The 14,145-nt window shown below is 36.8% G+C and overlaps 1 pseudogene; it reads left to right on the top strand.

The window, feature by feature from the left end:
* LOC137849153 (kinesin-like protein KIF27) overlaps window positions 1–13,430 on the top strand; it is an 85,868-nt pseudogene extending 72,438 nt beyond the window's left edge.
* The last annotated feature ends 715 nt before the right edge of the window (window positions 13,431–14,145 follow it).

The following is a 14,145-nucleotide window of genomic DNA, read 5'->3' as shown; positions in this document are numbered from 1 at the left end:
CGAGCTGTTTGGTGCCCCATGCCTGTCAGTATTCAGGAGGCGTTTGGGCACTGCCCGCAATAACATGCTGTAACTTTAGGTTAGTCCTGAAGTGGTTAGCCAGTTGGACTTGATGATCTTTGTAGGTCCTTTCCAACTTCTCTACTGCATTCTGCTTGATTCTGTTCAGTTCCGGGCTCCCCCATGCAAGAGATTCAGGGACATAATGGAAAAAGTGCAGCAGAGGGCCACAAAGATGCTTAAGGGACTGGAGCACCTCTCCAATGAGGAAAGGCTGAGAGAGATGGGACTGTTCAGTTTGGAGAAGAGGAGGCTCAGTGGGGGATTTTAGCAATGTCTTACAAATACCTGAAGGGAAGGTGCAGTGAACGTGCAGCCAGGACAAAAGGCAGTGGGCATATACTGGAACACAAGAGCTTCTAGGCAAACATCTGGAAGCACTTGTGTACTGTGTGGTGGCCGTGGCTGTGCACTGGAACAAGTTGCCCAAAGAAGTGGAGTCATCCTCTGAGACCTGCAAAAGCCACCTGGACATGGTCCTGGGCAACCTGCTCAAGGTGGCCTTGCTTGAGCCAGGGGTTAAACCAGGTGACCTCCAGAGGTCCTTTCCAGCCTCAGCTGTTCTGTGATTCCATGGTGGGAGAATTTGCCATATATACGTCACAACTTTGCAGTTCCACTCACATCTTTGAACAACAAATAAATATATGTATGTATTTAATTTTCCAACGTCAAGAATAACAATGCCTGCTTTTCCACTGGCTGAATTTTCCTTTTATTATCTAGCAGGCTCTAGCTATGGATGAAGAAGCATTCAGCCAGAAGGATCATGAATTGAAGATATTGCAGAATCAGATAAAGACATTAATACAGGAAAATGAAGAGCAACTGGAATCTTTAAAGAAGGCTGAAGAAAGACATAGATTACAGGTATTTTTCCTCTGGCATATATTACATATATCTATATCAAACCATCCGTCCACCATAGGAATGTACTCATGATTTCAAGACAGATCCTTCAGAATTTTTTTGGATGTAAACACCTACCAGTCTTACAAGCACCTTGTTTGAATTAGAGCTGTATTCCCTAATGAGCTGAGATCATCTAGTGGGTGAATCACAGTACTGTGATTCCTGAAGTTTGTGTATCAGCCTAACTGTGCCACAGCCTTCCTGTATGATATTAAGTGGTTCATTCACCCTCTCTTTGCTTCCTGCCTTCCTCCAGATCTGTGTTGTTGCTAAGTTGTTTCAGGACGATTCATGATTTAGGACTTGAAAGGCTTTAAAAGATTGTTTAGAATCTCAAAAAGACCATCAAGTTCCTACAGAATGCTTTAATTGAAAGGCTGTGTAGAAACATGCTTTGTTATATCTTTATTCAGTGTGAGAGTAAAGTATTGTTGACTTTTGACTTTTTAAGACAGAATTTCATCCTAGTATTCTGAGTTTACTATTACAAGAAGCTGAGTGACACAGTGGAAACACTGCTTGCCTCCTTCCCTCTCTAGATCTTGTATATGCTAATGAAATTGTAATGGGTAGTAAGTGAATAGCATTTCAAGATCCAGGAGACCATATATAGGATAGTTGATAGATCTGACTTTATAGGATGATAGATCTGACCTTTTTTAAAGGGAACAGCATAAACATGGCTAGTTAGTACTCTTCTCCTTTTTCTCCTTTTTTTCCTTATTCTCCTTTTCCTCCTTATTCTCCTTTTCCTCCTTTTCCTCCTTTTTCCTCTTCTTTGCTGATGGCTTGGGGAGAGTCAATGAATGAAAGGTAAGTACACTGGTACACATCTTTTCCTTCCCTCTGTAACTTTTTTTCTGTTCTGTCATTTCTGGATAGGCTTTTTTTGTGTGTTTTCCCTTTTTAACCCATACTGCATATTGTCAGCTTATTAGACTAAAACAATCCATGCTTCTAATACACATAGATGCTTATATACGATTATGCTTATAATTGTATCCTATGGAGGATACGAGGCAGATGTTATGAACAGAAACAGTTGTACTGTAGGCAAAAGATCGCAGCTCTCACTTTTACTTAAAAACAGAAAAATCGGTATAATAATCAAATCAAATGCTTGTGTCAAATGGCTTAAAGTTGTATGCACAGGAAAGTGTCATTTCAATGATACATGACAGAATAAGAACTGTAAAAGTAGCATGTAAATGTTTGTACCCATGTATTTATGTAACAGGTTATGCACTATGGGGTTGTATGTACAAGGGCATAAGGGACAGAGTCTTATAGGGATTAAAAAAATAAAAAAGTTGTAAGGTGGAGTTGCCCATTACTACTTCCACAATCATAAAATGTATGGTATTGACATATATATTCTTTTTGCTATGACACAGAAATATTATGTATTGTATTCCAACAAAATGTCAATTTGTGGGGCATTGTCTATGTATGGGGAAAGGACTTGCAGTCTAAGAAGATGAGAAAAAAAGAATAAATAAAAAATATATGATTCAAAGTAGGAGAATGCATACTTTAGTTAACTATCTCTAGCTGTTATTCAAATTTCCTGTTGGTAGGCAAGATTTTTGATGTATTCTGAAAGGAACAGAGAAGACTGAAAATTGTATGGTCTTGGCCTTATGGATAAATCAGTTCAGTGAAGATATGTAATTTTGAACAATGCACAGAGATTGCTGTAGGAAAGGCAAGTAAGTTCTTCAAACTAGCATTACCGACAAATTTGAGGCTGGGTAGAAAAGAAAGTAACGGTTGATACAGGGGATCCTGGGGTCACGTACAATTTTATGAATGTTAATTAATAAAAATAATCTTTCAAGTTGGACCACTCCAAGAGGAAGAGGAAGCCTACATGTATGTACATTTCATTCTTTAAACTCAGACCATGTGCTTCATTTGAACATTTTTCTTGAATTACCGTTTTATTTATCCATGAACACACAAATAAGGCAAGCAAGGGCTGATAAATATGTCATCTACTTCTCACTAGATGTCTAAATCTAGCTGACATAATTTATATAGGACAGGTCCTTTAGAGACAAAAATGTCTCAAAAAAAATGATTGGAGTTTGGGGAGAGGTAAGATTCTACCTGTCATGCCAGAGAATTTTCAGTTTGTTGCAGAATTTGCCTGTGCACTGCAGAAGAATTTAGAGTTAGTGAATGATATACAAGAAGACTGACCTTTATAATGAATTTAGAAAGGTATGATGCAAACCTGATGATCAGCAACCGTTTTTGTTTTTTTCATATGAGAATGAAAAAATGGTGGAACAGCAAATCCTTATTGATCAGCTAAAAGAAAAATTAGAGAAGTTTATGGTTGTGAAAACTTGGGACTTCTCAAGTGCTTGTGGAGATGGGCCTGCTGTTACGGCATCTGCAAGAAGACCATACAGTGTCCCACTCACAAAGAGTCTGCTACACTCGCTTTACCCATCTTCAGGGACAGAGACACGAAAGGTAAGGTCTACCTAAGCATTACATTTTTTTTAACAGTTATTGTTCAATAATTCTATTGGGCGTGACAAATTATGGTGACCTCTTGTCAGCTGCTGTTTAGCTTTGAAGCATTTTAGCATTGAAGACTGAAAAAGTACTTTTGAATGTCTTGCAACACACGCTATGTCCCAGTTGTCCAAAATCTATGGGCTTACATTTTGAATCCCAGAATGGCTGGAGTTTGAAGGGACCTTTAAAAATCATCTAGTCCAACTCTGCCATGGACAGAGACACCTTTCACTAGATCAGGTTGCTCAAAGCCCCATACAAATTGACTTAAAACACAGAATTTATCACAGTCATAAAGCTGTAGTCTTTAGTGATCTTTTTGTGCAATGTTTAACAGTTCAGATAGGAAGCATTACCAAAATGAATGATTATTCTGTACTGATAAACTGAACATTTTGGGTAATAACTTGGTAACAGTACCTTCTTTTGCACTTGGGACAAGTGTTCTAAGCAGAACCTTCTCTTGCAAAACCTTCTGGTACACAGGTACTCAGAAATATTATTTAAACACCTGCAATTCTGCATACAAGGTCAGGTAGTGAAAGACTTTTAAACTGAAATACTATTGGAATATCAATAAAGAATTACTGAACTATTCCAAGTGTTTTTTTGGTGCTTTTTGGCAGGTGTATACCAGTCCCCCTGCTTTTTCCCTGGCTCGGATGATGGCAGGATTCCGTGCTCGTAGCCAGATGATACTGAGCTACATAGAAGATCAAGATGAAGTCCTTCACTGCCACCTCTCTATCAGAGTGATGAAGAGAAAGAAAATACAGACAGTCAAAAGTAATTTATTTTTTTTTTCTCATTTAGGTAATTTTTTCTTTAACTTTTGTTACAGATAAATATATAGCAAATACAATATTACTGCCTAATCCTACTGTAATGTGAGGCCATTTGTGATACTACTTAAAATAAATTTGCAGGACCAACTAGGCATATTATGAAACTAGTTTAAAAACCACGTTTTTTTGATGCAATAAAGATTGCATGATCTTTGTTTTGGGGACATCATCCAACAAGATCAAGCATGGGAAGAAGAAGGTGCAAATGCTTATGTAAGCTTTCTCAGTTTGGCACTCTTCTCTTTAATATCATGTACTTTATATAAAGTTAAAAGAAAAAAAAATCCCTTTGTGTTTAGAATGTATTATGTTTTCCATTCTTTCTTAGGCATTCAATAAACCAAAAATGGACACGAAAACAGGCTTCTCTGTGCTTTCCCTTTGAGCAAAGTGACATGAAATGTCAAGTTGACAAGTCCAGCTTATGTGACAAATCTGTGCCACAGACTGATACAGCCACAGGTAAAATGGAAGTCATGAGAGTAAATTGTGTTAGATATAGTACTAGAATATGCAATAATGTCTTTATCACATGTAATTATTTTTCTCATCAAAATGTCTTTATTTGCTACAAATACTTTTTTCATTATAGCTCAACATAAATTTATTTTTTAATTATTTTCCTTTTCCCTTTTCTGAAATTGACATCAGTGACCTTAATGTTTGAGTACTACTTACTAGCGAGAAAGCACTTGACCTACAAATCTAGTACTAGTTCAAGAAAAGGAAACATGCTATTATTTCATCAGAGATGCACTGAAAATGCTTAAATTAAATATGTTTTTTCTCTCTCAGATTAGCATTCATTAGCATTCTTTAAATGCTAATGCATGCTGTCATTTCCGTATTTAGATGGCAGGGAAAAGACTCTTTGCAATACTCTCTCCTTTTGGCTCTTTCGCTTCATCTGTAAGAATTCTATACATACTATATTTCAGATCACTGTCTTTTGGCTAAAGAGTGTATTCCTTTTATTCCATTTTTATTCCTTTTTTTTTTGGTTTCCACATTGCTTTGTTTTCTTTCAAGGTGAAGAAATCGACTGCCTCCAGAAAAGTCATGTTTTTAACATGCAGAAGTTAAAGAATTCAGAGTTGAGACTCACTGAGGCCAAGCAAAAAATGGGAGAACTTGCACTTAACATCAAAATGAAAGAAGAACTTATTAAGGAATTAGTAAGAACAGGTAAGTGACTGAAAAATTGAAATGAAGACATTCAGAAATAAGCAAGAAGAAAGACACAAAACTTCTGAAGACCTGCATATCTTAGTTTTTGGGTAATTTTCTTCTGCGGGAATACTTCTGGTAACTTACAGTTTCCTAACTTCTATGAATTACTTGCTATGAGTGCATTGAAGGCTGCAAATTTTTATTGTGTCCTACTCAGCTGTGATCTGCAGATTTGTTTGTTAAATATTTTTTTGTGTTTTGTAGCTTATTGTGTTTGTCCACCTATAGTGTAATTTTTCATGTATGCTTAGTGCAACTGATCTCTTCATGGACATGTGTTTGTCACCCAGTGTCTGGGATAGGAGAGAAGATACGACACTGTGCTGGGAATGCTTGCATTGCCATCATAGCAGTAGAGAAGCAGGAGTCAGAAGTGGATGAGGGAAAAGGTCAGTGTCCCTGTTAGCCTATATCATTACACACCTGTCCTGATATATATATGCTTGCCAGAAACTTATCATTGTGATGACCCTAAAGATCTGTGCTTACCTGTTTCAATCACACTCTTCTAGTGTGTACATATTCTCCTGAGGCAGTCTTTTGGCATTGAGAAACATTGTGCGCCCCCAGTAACAGTACTCACGGAATCCCAAACAGAGCAAATCAGATTGCCCGAACAGGGCAAATCAGTAGAAACACAATCGAGAGTTTTTTGCTGATTACCAAGTTGAAAGCTGAGAAATATGTAGCATATTCTTCTGGGGAACAAAGAAACAAACATACAAACAAACAACAAAAAACATAATAATACAGGCAAGCTGTTTTGTCAAGGACTGCAGTAGGCAGAAAATTTTCACTTGATGTGGCACTCAGGTGTTACTTTCTTTGGTGACATCAGATGATTTATGAAGAGTTCAGATTTAAGATTCCTTTGTTCATCTATATTTCAGTGTTATAAGGGAGCTGTTTGTTTAGGTTTGGAAAATGTCTCAGAAATTTTTGGTTTAATCAGGATGAAGTAAGTAACGATTCAATTACAGGTTTAAGTGATACATTGCAAATTATTAGCTTGCTGTTTTAAAACTATTTGGATATGATGTCTTTAAGGTAAGGATGCAGAGTGTGTAAGCAGGCAATATTCTTTGAAGATAACTAAACCGGAACAAGAATCCGAGCAGGCCAAAATGGAACTGGCCGAAACTCAAAAGCAGCTTCAGGAGCTGGAGAATAAGGAGCTGAGAAAGCCAAGCTGCAAAGAGAGTTCCGAAAGAAGATGGATGCAGCTAAGCTGAAAGTGCAGGTATTTCCAATATGACCATTAGGATTTGCAAATTCCTGTCTCAGCATCACCTTTGAAATCCGTACACTCTGATTGTGAAACTCTCACCAGCTTCACACAATTGAAGCTAGTTGGATTGAAGTAGCCAATGAGAACCTTCACACAGTTATACCCACTACTATTTAACAACTAAGTAGTTAGATAGTTCTGTCTTTGATGATTTTACGAAGGCTCAGAGACCTTAGAGATAATGTGTGATTGTTGTGGCAAAATGTAGCAAGTCTTGCTCACTGTCCTAACTCAGTGAAATAGAGAATTAACCTGAGTCGGGTTTTAGTTTTAAGTTTTCCTGTTGTTAAGCTGAAATTTTCCATGAACATTCAGGCCTTACAGAAGAAGAAGCAAGACACTAAGAATCTGGCTTCTCTATCTAACCAAAGTGAAAAACGAGCAATAGAACTTGAGCAGAACGTGGCTCAGATGAAGCATCAGCAGACCCTGCTAGAGAAAAGACTGCGTGAGGAGAGTGAAAAAAAAGAAGCAACTAGAAGCAGAGCTTCAGCGGGACCAGCTACAAATTAAAGTAGGATTCTTTCTGTTTCCTTATGACAAAGAATAAGATCAACCAGTTTGACCTTTGTTTTCCCAAAGGCAATGTACTATACTACCAGATTTTGTCCTTTTAAGTAATTGCTTACTTGACACTGAAGAAATTGTGTATAAGTATTTTCACAGAAATCTTCATTCTTCCTTTCTCTTCAGCTATTTTTTTGAATGTTATTATGTGATGTCTAGCCCTGAGTTGCAATTTTGCATGTAAATTAGTTCAATATTTCTGATTTCATGATTGTGTAGATTCTGTCATTAAATGTGTTTGAAAAACACACTGACTGAGGCAGAAAGAGTTTTGTTTGTTTGTTTTTGTTTAGAGGAACTTCAGCTTAAGATGGAACAGCAACAGAAGATTCTTAAAGACAGAGAGATTGCTGCATTTAAAAAGAAGAAAAATAACTCGGTGTGGACTTTACAGAAATCAGAGGTAGCTAATCTATTCCAAATCTGTGTGGACACTGAAAAGAAAGGTGTCTTTATTCACCCCGTGTCATCTTTGTAAAGCGTTTGGAAGAAGAGTATTCCGTCCTCCCTCCCCTGTTTTTTTTTTAAATTGTTATTTTTTTGTTGTAGCAAAAACTGAGACAAGTCAAGAAGCTCTTTAACTGGTTTTGAATGAACGAAAGGAGAGGGCTGTAATGTCTTTGTTTTTTCTATGACTTGTCAAAGGTAGTAATGCAGATAGCTGGAAATTCAACGAGTTTGGTTGTCTGGTAGGTTTGAAGGTGATTCTGATGAGCTCTGTTATAAATGTTGCATGGTTTGTTTGTTTATTTCTTTTCCCATCTGACAAATATGACAAATGGCTATGGTTTTGGTTGTTCATGACAGTGTTAGAATAGTAGGTTTCCTGTGCAACAGTGCTACCTGCATGATTTCAGAACTAGACATTGGAACATGAGAGTTTCATGAGTTAACCAAAGTCTTTAGAGGTGAAAATCAATTTAAAAAATGAAATAAAAGCAACTTCTTAGCCATACCAGCAATATGCCCACTGATAAACCATTGCTTCAGAAGAGACTTATAATAGACTCTGCTAGCAGGATCAGAACTCCCATTTTTTCTTTCTTTCAGCATCAGAGTTTCTCATCACGATGTGTTTTTCCACAAATCTTGGTCTTGGGCAAGAATCATGCAATGAGGATGGGCTAGCTGATTTCTTGTGGTACCTTTCAAACTTAGTTGTTGTCATTCTATATATGACATCTATTTCTATAACTGTTTTTAGGAAAATAATACATTTCCTTAAAAGCATCTGATAAAATTGTTTGCATAAGATGTAGTAATATAACATTGCTGAGCCTCTCCTTAAGTCAGTCCTATTTCTGTATTATCCTGAATCAGGATTCTGTTGAACACTTAATGTTAAGAATTGAAATGTTGATTTCTCACGTTTTATCAGTTACTCTAAAAGAGGAAAAACATAGTCATAAAATTCTGACCCAAATAGTCCTCGTTAATGCTCTCTGGATCTCTGTTTAAATTGTAGAAGTTAGAAGAGCAAAAGAAATGGCTGGATGAAGAAATGGAAAGAATTCTGCAACAGCACCAACAGTTAGCGGAACTAGAAGAAGATTTAAAGAAAAGAGAAGCCATTGTAGCTAAAAAAGAAGCATTATTGCAAGAGAAGAGCCTCCTAGAAATCAAGAAACTGAGATCTAGCCAGGTGATTTAAGAAATAAAAAAAAGAAAGAAAGAAAGAAATTTAACACAATTGTAGAGCTGCCTGAAAAGACTATGGGAGGAGGGCAGCCGGATAACAGAAGAGGTTTAAGCCATGCAACTTGTATCTCTAGAGCTGCCATTACATTATTGTGTGGCTTGATCAAATGAACATTTTAAACATGAATAATAGAATGTAATAACCTTTATTTACATGATATCCCCGAAATTCTAACAACAAAACAAAATCTGACTTCCAAAGTTCTGTTATTGCAGCACATTAAATAACGATATCTAAAAAATTGCTCAGTGCCTGCAAAGTAGAGAACATGGCAGAGAAACATTCTGTATTATTTACTTTGGCTACTGAGAAACAGAAATTGAAGTGTCATTGTCACCGTAATGACTAACTCATGTAAGATATGTAGAAAACTGCACATTGCTTTTCTTTGTTTTCTTTCATCTTTTGATTAAATAGTAAATTTTATGGTAGCTGTCTACTTAGCCTAAATGGCGTCCCTTTACAAGAAGTAGACAGGTCTTCCACTTTAGGATGCGACAGTCTCATGTACATGTTTATGGGGAAGGAGTTTTATACTTACGGTTTCTTTCATTCTTCCTCTTATTTCTTTCTCTATCTCTCTTTTTCTTTTTTTTTTAAAGGCTTTAAACAAAGATAGTATGAAATTGTCTACTCGCTTAAGTATGCTGGACCAGGAATTGTGTGATAAAGGTATGCAGCTTCAGGACAGCACTACTGAAGATAAGACAGACATTCTGGAAAAAATTCAGGTTCTTCAGAAGGAAAGGGATCAGCTACTCAGAAGAAGAAATAGTGTGGATGAGAAACTGGAAGAGGGTAACTGAAAAGTGTTGTCAGCTGAAGTAAGTAACTATCTCTGAGATACATCAAAGTTTTAGGCAATGTTGTATAATAAAGTATTCCAATCATGACCTAAAATGTCTCCCAGTATTAGACAGTAGAGAATCAAGGAACTAAGGTTGGGTGTTTTTGTTAACAGCCGACATGAAAGTACTGCTATAATGGCACTACCATAACAGTGAACAACATATACTTTCAGAGGAACTTACTTTAGCTAGAGTCCGGACAAATGTCGCTGGCCTAACAATTCTATAATTAGAAATAATGAAACAGGATGTCCATCAATTTATCTTAGGCAGCTATTTTCCTATCAGGACATAGAACAAGGTGAAGTACTCTAATAGTTATGTCCCTTGATTTTTTTTTTCATAGGCTTTTGTGAAAGACCAAACCTCACCTGAAGGCCTCCATATAGTTACAATGAAAATAAGCCATATTGTGGATGTTACACACTTGAATTGATCAGTATAATTAAGTTGAAGATTGAATAAATTGATGTCAAATACACAGTTTTGTTTTAGGTCTTGAGAAGCAGCAGTCGGGGCCTATTACTGAGCTGATAGCATGCCAGAAAGAATCCTATTTGCTTCACTCCACAGAATCTTCTGCAATACTTCAGGGCATGAATTTCTGCCACCTTCCTGCACAGATAATGGTCACCAAACTGCTTACAGATCTGATTGGTTCATTAATCGCTAATTAGAAAACTAGTTCAACTGAAAAAGTAATAGAAGTCATCAAATTGTGGGGAGGGGAAAATGGAGGAAGAATAGAATGTAGGCTTTTGTGGTGATGAACCATTTGTTTGAACTCTGGTCTGTGGAAGGGATATCAAGACATTTCCTGCTTGCTCCAAGCAGGTTCTAGATTTGTACTCTTCCTCTTATTTTTCCCATTCCATTCTCTGTACTACTACTAGTTAGTCTTGCTCTTCAATTTAGATTCACCTTTGAGAATGAAGTTAATGTCTTATGCACACAAAGGTTTGTTTTGTACTTTTTTTACAATCTCACTCCTGTGTTTCTGTGTAGGAAGAACATGTCCTTTTGCAGCTGGAAGAAGGAATTGAAGCCCTGGAGGCTGCTATTAATTACAAGAATGAAAGTATTCAGAGTCGCCAGTACTTGCTTAGATCCTCTTCACAGATCCTTTCACAGAGTGAGGATAATGCAATAGGAAAACTAGTTTCCTTGTCTGCTGATGAGCTCAGAGCTATCCTCTTCAAATACTTTAACAAGGTTTGCTTTGGCTAATGATCAATATTTTAGCCTATTACCTGTTATTGCGCTAAATAGTTAAATGAAATAGTGTCAAGAAGTAAAGTCAATTTAATCCACTTTCCTTGAAAGCCTGCTTAGGTTACTCACATCTGTTGTTAATTTGGATATTTTGCATCTTGACATCAACATAAAAAAGGATGCTTTTCTATTACTTGTTTGTATCTTGTTTTGGTGTCATTAGCTTAAAAGGTGTTGCAACTCTGGAAATTTCCTTGCTCCTTTCCACTGCTTTATGCTGCTAACTTCTCAAGTAGCAACATATTTAAACAGTGGTGTCGTATTGAAATTCTTCCCACCTGCAGTCTTTATTAACCTCAGGATAGTATTTATTTTTTCCAAATCCATTATAAAATCTTTCTGCAAACAAGCGCTTACCACCATATACTGAAGAATCGTAATGACACCTGGAAACATAAAAAAGAAATGCATTAGGACTTGGTGTCTCTCTTTGCCCATGGGTGAACCTTGGGTGATTTTGTGAACAAGTTGTCTGTGGTACACAAATTGGCAGTTTTCCAGAAACAGGAAAAAAACTCTTGTATCAGTTTAAGTTCTGCACAGGGCATTAAAAAATCCACTAGTCCATGTGATCAAAATCTACAGAGCTCAATTCTGAAGTGTGAACTTGTGTCAGCAGGCAAATCTGTTTCCAGTATAAGCTTACAGCTTATACAGACAATTGCTTTTGCATCCATTCATCTATTAAGCAGAACTGTAAAAGCATTTGTTGAAATGGTTTGATAGAAGTGTATTAGATTGTCTTAGATTGTTGGCCTGCGAGAGTCTGAACGTAAATTACAACTGCAGACTGAAGAACAGGAGATGAAGGTCATAGACCAGGAAAATATAATACGTGAATTGGAATCTGCACTTGAGCACATCAAGTTGCAGTGTGACAGGCAGCTGACGCTACAACACAGAGAACATGAGAAAAAACTACAGTTGATACTGCATCATTTCAAGGGTGCTTGTTTGTTTTCCAAGGGGAATTGTACAGCAGATATTATCTTTAGTCACTGTTGAGAAATACTGTGTTTCATATGAAAGAAAAAAGAAGATATGAGGTAGAAAGATAACATTTTGGCTGTTACTAATTCTGATGTCGTGTAGGATGCTGATGAACAGACACAAGGTGCTTGTATAAAAGAAAAAAGCTGACCATTTTTAAAAAACGGTCAGAATTGTCACATTTTTATATTCAATTTGTTGACATTGGAAAGGTGAAAGATAGCAATCCCATTGATCTTTATCCTCTAAATGCTCCTATTAAAATGGAGAATTGGGGTTGGCATGGGCTTTTTGATCCTCTGTCATACTAGTTTAAATGTACACCCTGAAAGCAGAGTGTCAGCAAAATACAGGACATTCTCTAGCTGGGCATCTTGATTTTGGCACAGAGAAGTGAAGTGAAGATTTGATTCTCATACTAGTTTTACTTGCCCTAGAACAAGATGGTGAAGGTATTGCAGAAACCTTGAAAGAGTATGAAGTAAAAGTCCAGCAACTGGAAAAAGACTTCTTTTATTCTAGAGAAAACCAGCAGAGAGCTGAAGAAGAAATTGAAGGGCTTTTTTGGAGAGTCACCCCATCAACTAATGGCACCTACTAAATGTAAGTACATGATCTTAAAATGCTTTTGTGTTTGTCAGTAGATCATTTGAGGGGTAGCAAACAGACAGAAGTATATCAGATAGACATAAAACTCATATTTTTACTGAACTAACTCTTATCCAGGAAGGTACTACATCTCCCCACACTTGCAAAGGAGAGACAACATCAGTTTGTAATAGAGGCAGTGGTATAACACTGTTCTAAATTCGTGTTTGGTTTTCTGTGGATTCGAGCATAATTTCAGAAGCTACAGTCTCACACTGTTGTGGTTGAGAAAACGGTATTTTATGATCTGAAAGACTCTGAATGGCATTATAATTAACAAATGTGTAATATGCTATGCTTTTAGATGCCAGTATTTTAAACAATCAACTTGATTTTGCTGCCAGCACTTGATTTCATAGAAATTATTTCTTGGAAGATTGTCAATGAGGAGGTCCATACTTCCAGTTAACTAAAATCATTCTTTATTAAGGTTAAAAGACCTAGATATTTGTAGTAAGAAGATAAGCTTCCCAATGTGATCTATGCTTTGACCAAAAAAAAAAAAAAAAAAAAAAAAAAGGACCAACAAACAACTATGAAAAGTTTTTTTGATTGTTCCAGGTCCTACTAACCACAACTCAAACTTAAAATGAAGTAGTTCTAGTGTAGAAGCAAAAATGGTTTAATCATTGTCATTATCTTGGTTGTCTTACACCTCACACTGCCACCACCACCACTTCACATGCACAGTGCAGCCTTCTTGGCCCCGTGTTTCGTCTTAAGGCTCAGCGTGACTCATTCTTCCTCTTAACTGATGGTTCTATTTCGTCACACTTGAGGTAGTGCCATGTCTTTGTAACATGTAGATGCTGGTCACATATGCATCTGTTGCTACCAGAGTGAATTGAGGTTTAGCTCTCCAGGCAGGATAATAAGCCTAGAGGTTCATTACTCAAAAGCATGCTGTGGTGGTGTGAACATGAATATTGCACAGGTTGGACTGTAAATGAGCATGGGGAAGATTATTCTGTGTCTAATAACACAAAGAAGCATGTAGTCCAGGACATGTTTTGCTGTGAGGAAACATCCATCGCAGCCAAACTGTAGCGAAATGTAGAAGGGTGAATGTCCCTGTGAATTTCTAACTTTTTCAAATCCATATGTTTGTAACGTTTGTAAGAAGCGCTCAGTATTTTTGTATAATTACCTTTAGTTATCTTTCCTCTGAATATATTTTGGGGCATAATACAATGTAATAAAAAAGTGATGAGCTTTAAAAATAACAAAAATCCCTGTGTACATTAAAGTCACATTCAA

The sequence above is a fragment of the Anas acuta genome, unplaced genomic scaffold (assembly GCF_963932015.1).
Source record: "Anas acuta unplaced genomic scaffold, bAnaAcu1.1 SCAFFOLD_67, whole genome shotgun sequence".
Lineage (NCBI taxonomy): Eukaryota > Metazoa > Chordata > Aves > Anseriformes > Anatidae > Anas > Anas acuta.
Note: the sequence above shows the minus strand (reverse complement) of the source record. Positions and strands in the feature narration are given on the sequence as shown.